General features: G+C 42.9%; 1 protein-coding gene and 1 non-coding gene across 2 annotated transcripts in view; one reads left to right on the forward strand and one right to left on the reverse strand.

The window, feature by feature from the left end:
• Positions 1 to 14253, reverse strand: part of LOC126184689 (galanin receptor 2a-like) — a 442192-nt gene that overhangs the window by 323996 nt on the left and 103943 nt on the right. The window lies entirely within an intron of this gene.
• Positions 10027 to 10101, forward strand: Trnas-cga (transfer RNA serine (anticodon CGA)). Its single transcript has one exon. It is a non-coding gene; the product is annotated as a tRNA-Ser (tRNA).

Here is a 14253-nt window from a genome sequence, read left to right on the forward strand (position 1 = left end):
TTCTCTCCTACCTACCAAATAAAGAAGGAAAGAGGGGTTTTTAATGTCTCGTTGCAAGCGAAGTAATTAGGGGCTAAGTAGTGGAATGGTTCAAATGGCTCTAGGCACTATGCGACTTAACATATGAGGTCATCAGTTCCCTAGACTTAGAAATACTTAAACCTAACTAACCTAAGGACGTCACACACATCCATGCCCGACGCAGGATTCGACCTTAGCAGCAGCGCGGTTCCGAGTTGTGGAATCAAGGCTAAATCTATTATTTCGTTCAATAGCAACTTTTCAATGTAGTTGCTGTTATTAGGCAGTTTATAAATCACCGAGCTGAAAATGCAATATTGGATTAACCCTTTCGGTAACGAATTATTTTTTTCTTGAAAAAAAAAATCATGACTTTGCTGTCCAGTTCATCGAATTAAATTATGAATTTTCAGATGTATAAAATATTCCGAGGTGTCCTCCAAGGTGGGATACAACGCGTCCCCAAATGAGGACATTGTGTTCAAGTGAGTGCAGTATAAGTCGAAAAGTCAAAGTATTTTATTTTGTTGTTATTTCACCAAAATACATAAATTACGCAAAGCTTACTTAATGATTACATATATAAACTATTCTTTTACACTTGTGAAGAATGATAATGAACGAAACATTTTTTTTCTATCCAGATATAAGTGAATGTTACATTTTACACAATAAAATTTGTTTTTGCCTTTGCAACCCGGTTTCTCGCACCTGTCAAATGAATTTTTGTCGCTGACCACTAGGAGATGCCAAATGTTGTCCAAACGAATATCAGCTTTTGGACGAACGTCTGTATTTCCTCGTTTTGAAGTACTTAGAGATGGCATTGGCCTCTCACTAGAGTGGCGCCCCCTTTTCCTGGCAGCTGGCTTATCTATTTTTGTCAGTACTTTCGCCACACTCGCCCTAAAGTGAAGCAAATCAAGGGCCTTATTTTTGGGATAGCTAATTCTCATGGTAAGGGAATCTCCAGAACCTATAATAAAAAATATTATTACAAAAAGAAAAACTCATAAAAAACGTACATCTTAGTAGCCCAGATGAAAATGCTGCTAAATTCATTTGATGTCTCTTTTGAGGTGGACACACGGCCGTATAGATTTTTTCAGCGCCTACATGATGGAATATGTTTCAGGATGCAAAACCGGCTATAAACATTTCGTTCCGAAAGACACCTTTAGTTTTCACCTTTCTACGCACAAATAATTTTTTTTACCTAGACTCAGAAGATATTAACCTGCTGATCGAAGGTACAAAGATTGCTGGGAAGCGTCCATGTGACTGTGCACATTCAGTTTTGTTTTGTGATACCACAGATTGACAGGAGATGTAGACATCGTTCTCAAATATACTCTCTGCTTGTGACAATATGAGGACAACAGTCACAAATGGTGAAAATTAACGAATTTTAATACGCTAAGCATTTATTTAGTATGTCGTTATATTAGGACGCCATGACCGAAAGGGTTAAACTGTCAGTTAAGAGCAGTTGAAGTGCGATGAAGTCAAGACCGTACAGCAAAGGGGATCAACAAATAAAGAAATTCGGTCCAGTTTCAAAGTTGTTCTTTGCCTGAAAAATTTGAGAAGCAACTGTGAATAAGTGACTACTTAAATATCAGGTACAAATAATCTATCATCAAATGTACATTATAAATCCTTAGCCGGCCGGTGTGGCGCTTCAGTCTGGAACTGCGTGACCGCTACGGTCGCAGGTTCAAATCCTACCTCGGGCATGGATGTGTGTGATGTCCTTAGGTTAGGTAGGTTTAATTAGTTCTAAGTTCTAGACGACTGATGACCTCAGAAGTTAAGTCGCATAGTGCTCAGAGCCATTTGAACCATTTTTATAAATTCTTAATAGTTCCGATATTGAGAAGGCTGTTTACACATACAGTGAATTATGCACGTTCACAAAATGATAAATATCAAAACACATAAATTAACCTATCAGCCGTCATCCGACGGGAAAGTAATTAGATGTAAAGCCACCTAAAGTTCAGTCTTACCCACGGACATTGCTTTGTACATTACTAGCTTTTCATTAAAAATATTTTAAATATGCAAATATATATTGTTTTGTTACCAGCTGATAAAATATTTCGGTTGATGGCAAGTCAGTTTTATTAGAGGTTGATAATATTGTTTTTGTCATTGCTAAATAGTTTGTAACACAATCATTGCCACTTAATTTTGAAAAGACTTACCAGATACACTGCAGAACCTGTAGTGGAATCACACCCAGCGAATGCATAACATACGAAGAAACATTTTCAGACACACACACACACACACACACACACACACACACACATATATATATATATATATATATATATATATATATATATATATATATATATATATATTACAGCTTTCTTACTTTCATTCCATAATGTCAAAAGCTACCTGATTTTGAGGTAACTTCTAGAGCCATGCTAAACTTTCACGCACCAAAAGCATATAATACAAATTATTTGGGCGTTTGGAAAATCCTGTTCAAAGAGTAGGTTATAGATATGACTGGAGTAAACATGATACGCCACAAAATCACAAAAGATAGGAAACGAAGAACTACACATGATTTATGACTTCAATTGAATACGATGTGGCATTCCCATGTGCTACAGAGCCCCTGAACTGCATAGCACGGAATCAGACAAACCTGGAAGTGTTCCCGAAGAAATATCCCTGCATGCTGTCCACATGCGAGTCCATATAGCATGCACGGTGCTTCAAGGGCGGACCGTGGGGAACATTTCGCCGACCAACCGTGTCACACGAATGTTTGATGACAGACGTCACACGCGCAGACTAGGAAAGTAATGGTACTCCACAGTCTTCAAAGGAGGCTTGCGCATTGTTCAGCACTTGTGACTGGACGTCGCCCTGCAGAAATGCGGCGTGAAGAGTACCCAGAAACCGACCGCATATAGGTGTTGCTCCTCAGACTGTCCTCAGACATAGCAGTCGAGGTTTTAACTGGTACCAACGGCACCCCAAACCATCAACTTGTTTGTCCGATACACCACAATACAATGGAGGGTGTCAGCTTGCAGTCACCCCGGTAATGACTATAACACATGTTGTCATCACTGTCGGATAGGCTGAACAATCGAAGCCATCGAAATGACATGCTGTCCAGCAGTCTAGCTTTCAGCGGACGGTGTCTTTCCGTCAACGCTGGTACGATGAGTCCAGTGGCAACGTTCCAGCGTCGAGTCAGTCCTGTGAGCGAATTTGTAGCGCGTACTGCTGCTGTGCGGACACGATAACGCTCATCCCTGCTGAGGGTCATATGACATGGTCCAGCATCCGTTCTTTGCCGTATGCGACCCTCTTCTACCCACTTGTTCAACACATGTATCACTGCCGTAGATGAACGCTCTGTACGAACGGAAATGTCACTAAAGGTCTATGACAAACCACTTTCCCGTAGACCGATCATTCTGACCGTTCCAAACTCACTCATATGCTGATATTGCACCCTCTGGTGTCGGCGAGAAATATTGTTTCTTCCTTTCATGTTTTCACTTTATTGGATGGACCGAGCTACGTGGCATAGTGGCAACGCACTGGAGTCACACTTGAGTCGGCAGTGGTCCAAATCCCCGTTGATCCATCCAGATGTAGGTTTCCGGTGGATTCCTTAAGCTGCATCAGGAAAACGCCGGAATGGTTCCTATGACAAGGACACAGCCTATTTCCTTGCTCATCTTCTCCAATCCTTCACAAAGTACTGCGTTCTTAATGACATCATTTAACGTACATTCTAAGTTATTATCCACTTCTCCAAATTAATTACTCTGTCTACCGAAATAACTGTAGGGAACTCTCATGGTGAAGGACGAACGCTATAATTTAAGCAAAACTTCGCATATAGATCCCAATTTATTAATATATTGCACGTCAGCTCAGCAGTAATAATTGGAAAACAATGAGATGATGTGCTTTTCACGGCAAGAGCGCACAGGAACAAATACACGTGAGTGAGTGTAAAGCCTGCTGAGAGATGTAGACTGACAACAGGTTACGGTCTGCTTGGAGTCCATGCGCTATGTAACTCGTAACATCACGTCTCACAACACATGGAGAATATGGTTACTTCAGTCTTCGAAATGTTATGAAATGAACAATTTTTCTATGCTGATCTAAACATTGGACGGAAACGAGTTAAACTCACGGCCTTGCCACTGAGAGTTTATTTTCCGTCCGTGCTCTAAACCATTCCAATCGAACCTTCAAGAAATTGTTTGCTGTGAAACCACCGGTTTTAATTATTGTATTGCCGAAGACACGTTGAGGGCTACAAGAAACATTAATCAAACTGAACGCATTCCGCAAGAAATAAGTTGTTAAAAGAATAGACGTTCTCACCACCTTAACGTCTATAGTGCTCAAAACGAATAAAAAGAGTTTACAAACATGGTTCGTTCATTGTTTAGTACATAACCAAATCCCCAAATGCCGGGCATTTTGCTAGGAAGGGTTCATGTTAAAGGAAAAATTCAGGCTACATGTTCTTTACATATCACGACAAATATATTATGTTAAACTATCACAGTGCGTCGCACCACATATAGTGACCACTCCCATGCTTAATTGTACGGATTTCTGTATACAGTGAGCCAGGTCTTTACTGCGGCATTACAAATATTCCAAAATGAAAGTGAAAAGTAATCATGTGAAAGGGAACGGTTTGTAATGGAACTGGTCAGTGACAAACTTTTTCTCTAATAGACTTCGCGATACATTCAAATATGCTACCGGATTCACTGAAATTCGTTACAGATAATGAATTTTGTCTTTTTAATTGTGAGTAAGCAAACAGGAAAGGGTTATTCTATTTATGTTTGATTATAAAAACTCTTAACGAGAAATTATTTCAAACTGAAAATGAAAACACTAGAAAGGTGTGGTAAATATATTTTGTGAAATTTTTAAAAGTCGCTCGAAATTATTATTGTTGTTATTATTGTTATTGTTATTATTATTATTTGTGTGGTTTATTTTAGATGGTAGTTCGAAAATATTCCTAAAGTAAATAATGAATTGTGCTAATTCACATAATGCGTAGATTGATTTCTTGTAATATCTTTGTGCTGCGAGATTTGCATCTCTGGTCGTCTTCGTCTAACTTCTGGCGCGTATTAACAGAGTTGTGATCGAGAAGCTCTAACCTATCTTACCAGTTCTGTTCCATTCTATGTTGGAAGTTGTTGTCTGCCAAAGTTTGGGAATACGGATACTTAATTGGAAAAGTTTGTAATTCCTTGTTTGAGTGATGGTATTCTAACTGAAGCAATAAATGACGAAAACGAAAAAAATCTCCACCATGTCTCATTGCGAAATTTAATGCGTGACTTGGAAAAAACATGGATCTCTCCTTGTCAAGTAGGAATCTATTAAACAGATGCTGAGTCAATGAAAAGAAACTTCGAGGAGACTGCATAGAAGACACAAGATAAGTAACTTATTACTTTTCCAATAGCGATTTTTCACAACATTATAATAATTCGTCTCGCTTTTGTGTTCTGTCATATGCAGATTACACCAATGCTCGCCATCATTTTAATGACTCAAAAAACAAGGGAATGAGTTCGGAGGCTGTAATTTAATTCCTTGGTTTCAAAGTAACTGTTTTCTTCTACCGCGATTGACAATCCGTATCTTGAACTTTAGACATGTAAATTTCAGCGATTAGCTATCTACTATGTGTTTGCATAAGCACGATACAGTTATGAGTTACGTAATCACGGCGTCCTTTGTTGCTGCAGCCACTTTGTCGATGCCTCGGATAAGCAAACCACGTTAAGGCGACGGCGGCTCAGTCTGTCCATTAGCAGCGACTCGCTTGTTGTACACATCCTCTGCCGGTCTAACGGCGACATCGGCTGCAAATAACGGGCGCAGTCTAAAATTCGGAGAGGTTATCTTAGGACAGGCACTGACTCGAGACACAGCACTAGACTCTGGCAAGCATACCACCATGAGCCGAGACAATGTCTCCCACGCCCAGCAGCGTGGAATGCCAACTCCCCGGGATGCAGAAGTAAAGAATGCACCACAAGGAGGACGCAGATGATGTATACACAAAAAATAAAGAGAGAATATAGACACCCAAAGCTACAGTAATTATCATAGATTGTTTGTTTTGGGGGGTCACACATGCTTGTTATACAAGGCCAATAACAAATGTTGTAGGAACCATCACTATTCTTTGGAATAGTGTTCGAAAAGCAAGAAAAAACGCAATATTACTTTCCAGATGAGCACCTGATACGCGTTTAGTGCATCACTCTGTTGTCCTCTTAGTATAACGTGAACTCATCCCACGCTGAATTAAGTACTTTATTGTTGAAGTATGGCTGAAACTCGCCAACTGAATCTTTTTCTAGAGCGAAGACTCACGGAGCGCTAAGAAGATTGAAGCGTTGGTAGCGCTTAATCTCGCACAGAGAATAACTGGCGGCCGAGGGGATAGTATATGATCTTGGGGGTTAATTTTCTGCAGGTAGAAATGTACTAATAAATCACAGGAGACGCGTTCCTACCAAGGCCGAGCCATTCGTATCAACGCCACAGACCGTGGGCAGCCGGTATACTTGGTGTCAATGGTTAAAGGCGAGTTCTCCAGCGCGCTGAAATGAGGGCCCATCAGCTAAGGGATTCAGTCCTAAAAGTATCGCTGAGTGTTAGCGTTGGGTTGACAACCTAATTTATAAAAATTAATTTTTACGAAATCCGATAACAAACAGCCAGCATGATCTGTTAACAACGAGCTGGTGGACGTCTTAAGTACTTGAGATTAGCTTTAAGGGAATTACTTGATCAGCGGAATGGGCACCTATTGAATAATAACAACACACAAGTGGTGATGGTTCAAATGGCTCTAAGCACTATGGGAATTAACATCTGACGTCATCAGTCCCCTAGGCTTAGAACTACATGAACCTAACTAACCTAAAGACATCACACACATCCATGCCCGAGGCAGGATTCGAACCTGCTACCGTAGCAGCAGCGCGGTTCCGGACTGAAGCGTCTAAAACCGCTCGGTCACAGCGGCCGGCCACAAGAGGTGAGAGATTTAGATGTAGGAGTGGTAGAGGAGAAGAATCATGTGATATTTTATAGCTGCCAAAATTTTATTAAGATCTTCCAGACGAAATCATACAGACTGTGCAGACTCACGAATAAATGGAGATTCTTAACTTATTGTCTCATATGTGCTCATGCGACAACTGGAACGATGAAGAGGATACTTTTATTATTGCGACGATATTATCCAGGGGATAAAACGTGGACCATACATAGAAACTGCTACAATACAGTACAGAAAGTAAGTGAAAGAAATACGCAATGATACTGAGCTGGTGCGTTTTCTGGCGCCAGTTTCCATCGATCGTCATTTTGGTCTTTGAGTCGACTTCGATGCTTATTTGTCTTCTGCTCAGCTTTGGCGGCGCGGATTTAAAGGCAGCGCGTGCGCTCTGCTGGGGAGGTGTGTCGGGATCGGCGGTGAGCGAGAGTCACGTGGGACAGTGTACGTAGGCAGGACGGCAAGAGGACGAGTCGGACAACGAAGGAGCGGCCAGCGGCTACGGCGTGTTGAGTCGTGAGGGCAGATCCACCGCCCATGGTGATTCGGTTTTCCTAGAGGTCGGAAGGATAAGCTCCTTAGAGTCTGTTATAAGCTACGCCGGCCAATTGAATTGGAGTCGCCGAGTTGCTTCGGTGGTTGGCGTGCGGCTTAAATGAATATGCCAGTGTACTAAAAATCCTTTGGAATTGTTTTAGTTGTTTATCACCTACCTCGGTGTCGTGACTAACTATCTGGATGGCAGTTGAGGAAGTGTGGCTACGCCCAACCAACCGGCATGAAGTGTGGTTAAAGACGTAGCTAGAAGTGCAACGAGTAGTGAGTAAGTCCGGATCTGGCGTTTCAAGACACGGTGAGATACATCCTCTATTCTACCTTGTAGTTCATTTGGTAGTTTGGCTTGTAAATGTGCGCCGAGATAATTCTTGTCATCTTAACTTTAGGGCATGATTTTTAGCGAACTTATTAATCGAAGTTTAAGGGCTGGCACTAGCCAAGTAACTCACGGAGGCTAATTTGTTTCTATTCAGTTGTATTGATCACCTGTTCTCGAGATAAAATTGTGTAGTTTATGTCTCAGAATATTGTCTGCCGTTGATGTGTGTTGTGTTAAAGATAATTGGCAGCGGTCGATGCGAGCGGGGCAGAGAGATATTTAAGGCCCTGTCCTCTCCTTTACATCTTGGGTTATGTTGTCACTGTTGCGTGATTCGATCTTCCCGGTGGAGAATTATAGCATCCGAAGTTCAACTGCAGTGCAAAGTTGAGTATATTTCTCTTTCATTTCCTGTCTCGTGGATCTCTCGTATTGATTTGAACCCTTGGTCTGCTCGCGTCTATCGCTAATTCACACGCAGTATCGAAGCGACCTCATTTTAGAGGTATTGTCATATGGTCATGTTCTAGTTGTAATCATTCTAAGAACATTGTTGATTAATCAACTAAGTAAATTTGACGATTGGCTTGGTCAAAATTAAAGCACCTCCTTAATTGTTTTAGTCATTTGTATGTAGTTTTATTTGGGAAAGTTGGCTAGCCAAACCTTAAAAGATCTGTGTTCTTACCACTAATCTGTTCCTGAGCTGATTGGAAGTAACGAGAGTCCTGATGGGTATTGTATGGACATTTGTACTATTTAAGTAAAGCTTTACCTGAGTATATTTACCTAGTTATATTCAAATTTCAAGTTTTTTGGGTCTTGTTCCGATTAAAGAAATTTGTTATTTGTCCAAGTGATCTGGCCTTGTTAGACAGTCTCCTGCATTACTGTGATTGTAATTTTATAATGCTTTTGTTTGTAATAAAATGTGTAACAACTACAACGGAGGGCTATCGTGATATTGGTGTGTCATTACCATTGCCCAATTTCTGAGACGAACAGAATACACTCTTTTATTAAAAGACAATAATTACACTGAAGCCACCGCGATTTATGGTCTCCTCGACATTACAAAAAGCGTCTTGGTTCTTAACTTTGGGTGTGGCCACCGCGGACGACAACGCAGGCTCTGCAACGTGCTCCTTGCTCGCCGTAAGACTGGTAAGAAGTTCTTGTGGTGGGGGGTTCGTTTCTTCCACCAGCGCGGCTGATAACTGCTGGTGCATGTGGACGCGCTCAACTACGCCTCCCACCGAATCCCACGTGTGCTCCATGGATTTCAAGTCGTGGGAACAGGCAGATCAGTCCATTCACCGAATATCTTCTCCTTCCAAGAGTTCCCCAGCTGCACTGTTAGTTGCGGTCGCACAATGTCATCCATAAAACTGAATTAAGGGTCGAATGTAGCCCTGAAAAGACGCATACGAGGAAGGAGTACAGTGTTGTAATAACATTGACAGGTGAGTGTACCTTATTCAAAGATGTGGTGGTCAGCACGCCCATGCAACATTATGCCTGCACACACCATAGCACCAGGACCACCAAAATTATCATGTCTGACAATGCTGGATGTACCATCATATAGCGAGAGGTGCGAACAAGTAATCCACCCGGGAACATTGTCGAACATGGTGGTCCAGGTGTTGGGGTGTGTGGAGGTATAACGTTGCATTGGTGTACTGACCTCCATATCACAATGAGATTTTTACTCTGCAGCCGAGTGTGCGTTGATATGAAACTTCCTGGCAGATTAAAACTGTATGGTGGACCGAGGCTGGAACTGGGAACTTTGCCTTTCGCGGGCAAGTGCTCTACCGGCTGAACTAACCAAGAACGAATCAGGCCCCGTCCTCACAGCATTCTGGAAACATCCCTCAGGCTGTGGCTAAGCCATGTCTCTGCAATATCCCTTCTTCCAGGAGTGATAGTTGTGCAAGGTTCGCAGGAGAGCTTCTGTAAAGTTTGGAAGGTAGGAGACGAGGTCCTGGCAGAAGTAAATCTGTGAGGAGTGGGCCTGAGTCGTGTTTGGGTAGCTCAGACGGTAGAGCACTTGCCCTCGAAAGGCAAAGGTCCCGAGTTCGAGTCTCGGTCCAGCACACAGTTTCTGATCTCCATATCTTTGAACACGGTACTCTCACCGGTCAACGTTATTGCAACACTGTACTCCGTCCATACGTACGTCTTTTTTTTGGAGGGGAGGGGGGCATTTGGCCGTGACTTCATTTTCATGGATGGCAATGCGTGGCCGCATTGGTCAATGCAGTTGGAGGAGCTCTTGCAACGAGGAGATATCCTCCAAATGGACTGGTCTGCCCCTTCCCCCGATTTAAAACTCATCGAGTATGTGTGCAATGCGCTAGGGAGGCGTATCGCAGCACGTCCACTATTCAGCAGCTGCCAACCGCGCTGGTGGAGAAATGGACAGTCCTACCACAAGAACTCTTTACCAACCTTGTGGCCAACATATGAGTACGTTACAGGACCTGGGCTGCTGTCCGTGGTGATCACAGATCATATTAAGAACAGTTCACCACCATTTGTAGTGTCCAGGTGACTTCAGTGGCGTTAAGGTCTTTGAATAGTAGTGTCATATCTATTTGTCTCATTGTTTCTTTCAGTTACCCTCTGTATTACACCACGTCCGCCTGCTTAGCTGGGTGGTAATGTGCTCGCCTCCCAAGCAAGAGGGCCCGGGTTCGATTCCCGGCCGCTGGCCGCTGCGGCCAAGCGATTCTAGGCGCTTCACTCCGGAACCGTGCTGCTGCTACAGTCGCAGGTTCGAATCTTGCCTCGGACATGGATGTGTGTGATGTCCTTAGGTTAGTTAGGTTTAAGTAGTTCTACGTCTAGGGGACTGATGACCTCTGATTTTAAGTCCCGTAGTTGTTAGAGCCATTTGAACCATTTTGATTCCCGGCCGGGTTGGAGATTTTTCCGCTCGGAGACTGGGTATTGTGTTGTCCTCATCATTTAATCCTCATCACCGGCGCCCAAGTCGGCCAATGTGGCCTCGAATGAAATAAGACTTGCACTTGGCGGCCGAACTTCCCCCAATTGGGGCATCCCGGCCAACGATGCCATACGCTCATTTCCATTTTTTTTGTACTATACTGTAGCCGTTCTTTCTGTGTGTGATCCAATTTTTATCGAGCTATTTTACTTTACAGCGACACATCATGCCAAAGCTATTTTTTGTCCTTATGTTTTGCACATAAGTGTATTGAATGTTTATGGCACGGTTGTGTCAAAGGAGTTTCTGTACACCATCGCATTCTGTTGCAGGAAATATTGCTCATCGAAAATAGCTGCAAATATCCCTAAATAATGATGGAGGACTAATTTCAAATTGCGATGGTCTGCACCCGTGAGAATTAAAGAAGAATTAATTATTTTTTATGCTCAGACATATGTACAATGCGTGTTGATTCGTGCGAGGGCTTAACTGACTCACTATAGTTGAAGTGTAGCGAGCTGCATTGAAAAAACTGAAGCAGCTCCCAGCGCTAAGTCCATTCGGAAATCGAAGTATCCTGAGTTGCTCACCATGCGTTAAACACCAAGTTTCTCCGAAAGTTCGTCTTGAATTTAGCTATGTGCGCCCAAACTGACAGGGGTACCTTGCAATAACGGGTCTCATACACTAGTATTCCCTCCTAATTCGCGTTTCACAAGTTATACCCTTATCCCCCACTGTGGGTCCCTACCCCCACTGTCTTGATTCACATGTATACGTACGATATACTCTAACCACGGCGGCACGCAAACATTTCAAAAGCTTGCCCGTTTCGGGAATGCTTCCAACCGTGTCCTGAAAGTCAAGGGTAAAACCTTCTTGTATGTCAGATAAATCGCTCCGTTTCTGTATTAAGACAATGACTGCACTTTTTTGCCGTCTTCCTGACACGCATTATATACCCTCCTCTGCTACTGCTGACACTTGAAGTCTGTGAGTGGTTATTGCACGTTGACGTCGAATATAGGCGATGGTCACATTAATGTGGCTGGACCGTATACTTTTCGGAGAACTCGCATACTGTCGTCGATGTGTGATGCGATTTATAATTCCAAGTGACCTTTTCTCACTCTTCGAACGCCCAATGACGGTTTTCCTGCACCCATTATTATCTCTATGCTGTGTAATGTGCGGTGAACAGAGGCACTCGATTGGAATGGTGGCATCTGTAAGCCAAAGCACGGAGGTATGGAGGTGCTTCAGGATAATACGGCTGCTTATTAGTTATTGTTGTCATACATGTTTGCTGCACTGTATTTTAATTAATCTCTATTATAATCCGCGAAGGTCGACGGTGACCCCTGTCATCAACACGTTGCCTTCGGCGGCGGTTGTTTTCGGCATACCTACACGAGTTCGGCACGGTTGTTACCGAATTTGACGTTGTTAAGGTTAGATGGTGGCCGGATGTCCTTCCTATCGCCACCTCTATACTACGTGGGACGGAATTTGTGTATCCCCACTGTCTGTGTGTAGTGTCATCCATGTGAAATTCTAAATATTTGCGAATCGGTAAATGAGGCCGGACGTGGGTAACATCCCAGCATTCACCTAGTCGGATGTGGGAAACCGCCTGACAACCACATCCAGGCTGGACTGTCCACCGGCCCGCGTCGTTAATCCGCCGGGTGGATTCGATTCGGGGCTTCCGCGTCGCCCGAATTCCGAAAGCGGCCTGCTAACACGTGCTGGGTACTGAGGGCGCACCCTCGATGTGCGAAAAAACTACATGGTCTCACCGCCTTGGGGATGGGGTGTCCTGTCTACATGACACGCCACGGAAATATGACTGATGATAAATACTGCATTTCCTGAAATAATAAAGGTATTGTACAGGCAGATCTAAGGCACTTTTGGAATTTCAAATGAGCATAGACTAGTGAGATACAAAGTAAAAGAAGGTATAAAACTAGAAAAAAAAACTCAAAGGAAAAAAATTATAAATGTTGATTACGAGTATTGATTAATGAATACGGCACTGTAGCACATCAAATTAAACTGTAACATTATAGAATACACTGAAGTGAACAATAGTACTCGGATGTGTGCCGTAGATAATGCAAGAAGATACAGTGAGAACTGAGTAAGAAAAATATCACAAAGTCATATGAGTACGAGGAAGTCAAAGCAGAGATTTACCATGCGTATCATCAAATTTTGTCAGTTAAAATGTCAAATGGCATAATAACAAGTAGAGAGAAAATAGTACAAGAATCCTAAGGTTTCTCTTAATGTTGTGTAGTTCAATACATGAATCAGAAAAAAAACTGCAAATTATTTAAACAATGTCTACTAGAGGGTGCATCCCAGTACGGCTGAATGCCAGAAGTTTAAAAAGCAAACACGACTGAACTCGTGCGTTTTGTTGTGTTGGGAAAAGGAGGCGCGATAGCGCTCGTGTATTTGACAGCTGACGGGGCGTTATTGAATGAGTGGTCATTGTAGCCACCGCTTCATTGCTCCTCGCCCACCGCAAGTGTACTGGGTTTACCAGGTGCCGAGCCAAAGCACGACATTCCCTACTGCTCTACTGCAGCCACGGGATTTCTCATACTGCGTGGTCGCTAATCAGTTAGTCTGAATACTATAGTCATATGCTGAGACTCTGCATATACAGGGTGTTTCAAAAATGACCGGTATATTTGAAACGGCAATAAAAACTAAACGAGCAGCGATAGAAATACACCGTTTGTTGCAATATGCTTGGGACAACAGTACATTTTCAGGCGGACAAACTTTCGAAATTACAGTAGTTACAATTTTCAACAACAGATGGCGCTGCAAGTGATGTGAAAGATATAGAAGACAACGCAGTCTGTGGGTGCGCACAGGATTGATGACGGCGATATGCATGTGGGCAGCTTTTGGCTTACTGACAAAGCTTATTTTTACCTGGACGGCTTCGTCAATAAACAGAACTGGCGCATATGGGGAACCGAAAAGCCCCATGTTGCAGTCCCATCGTCCCTGCATCCTCAAAAAGTACTGGTCTGGCCCGCCATTTATTCCAAAGGAATCATTGGCCCATTTTTCAGATCCGAAACGATTACTGCATCACGCTATCTGGACATTCTTCGTGAATTTGTGGCGGTACAAACTGCCTTAGACGACACTGCGAACACCTCGTGGTTTATGCAAGATGGTGCCCGGCCACATCGCACGGCCGACGTCTTTAATTTCCTGAATGAATATTTCGATGATCGTGTGATTGCTTTGGGCTATCCGAAACATACAGGA

The sequence above is a fragment of the Schistocerca cancellata genome, chromosome 4, assembly GCF_023864275.1.
Source record: "Schistocerca cancellata isolate TAMUIC-IGC-003103 chromosome 4, iqSchCanc2.1, whole genome shotgun sequence".
Taxonomy (NCBI): domain Eukaryota; kingdom Metazoa; phylum Arthropoda; class Insecta; order Orthoptera; family Acrididae; genus Schistocerca; species Schistocerca cancellata.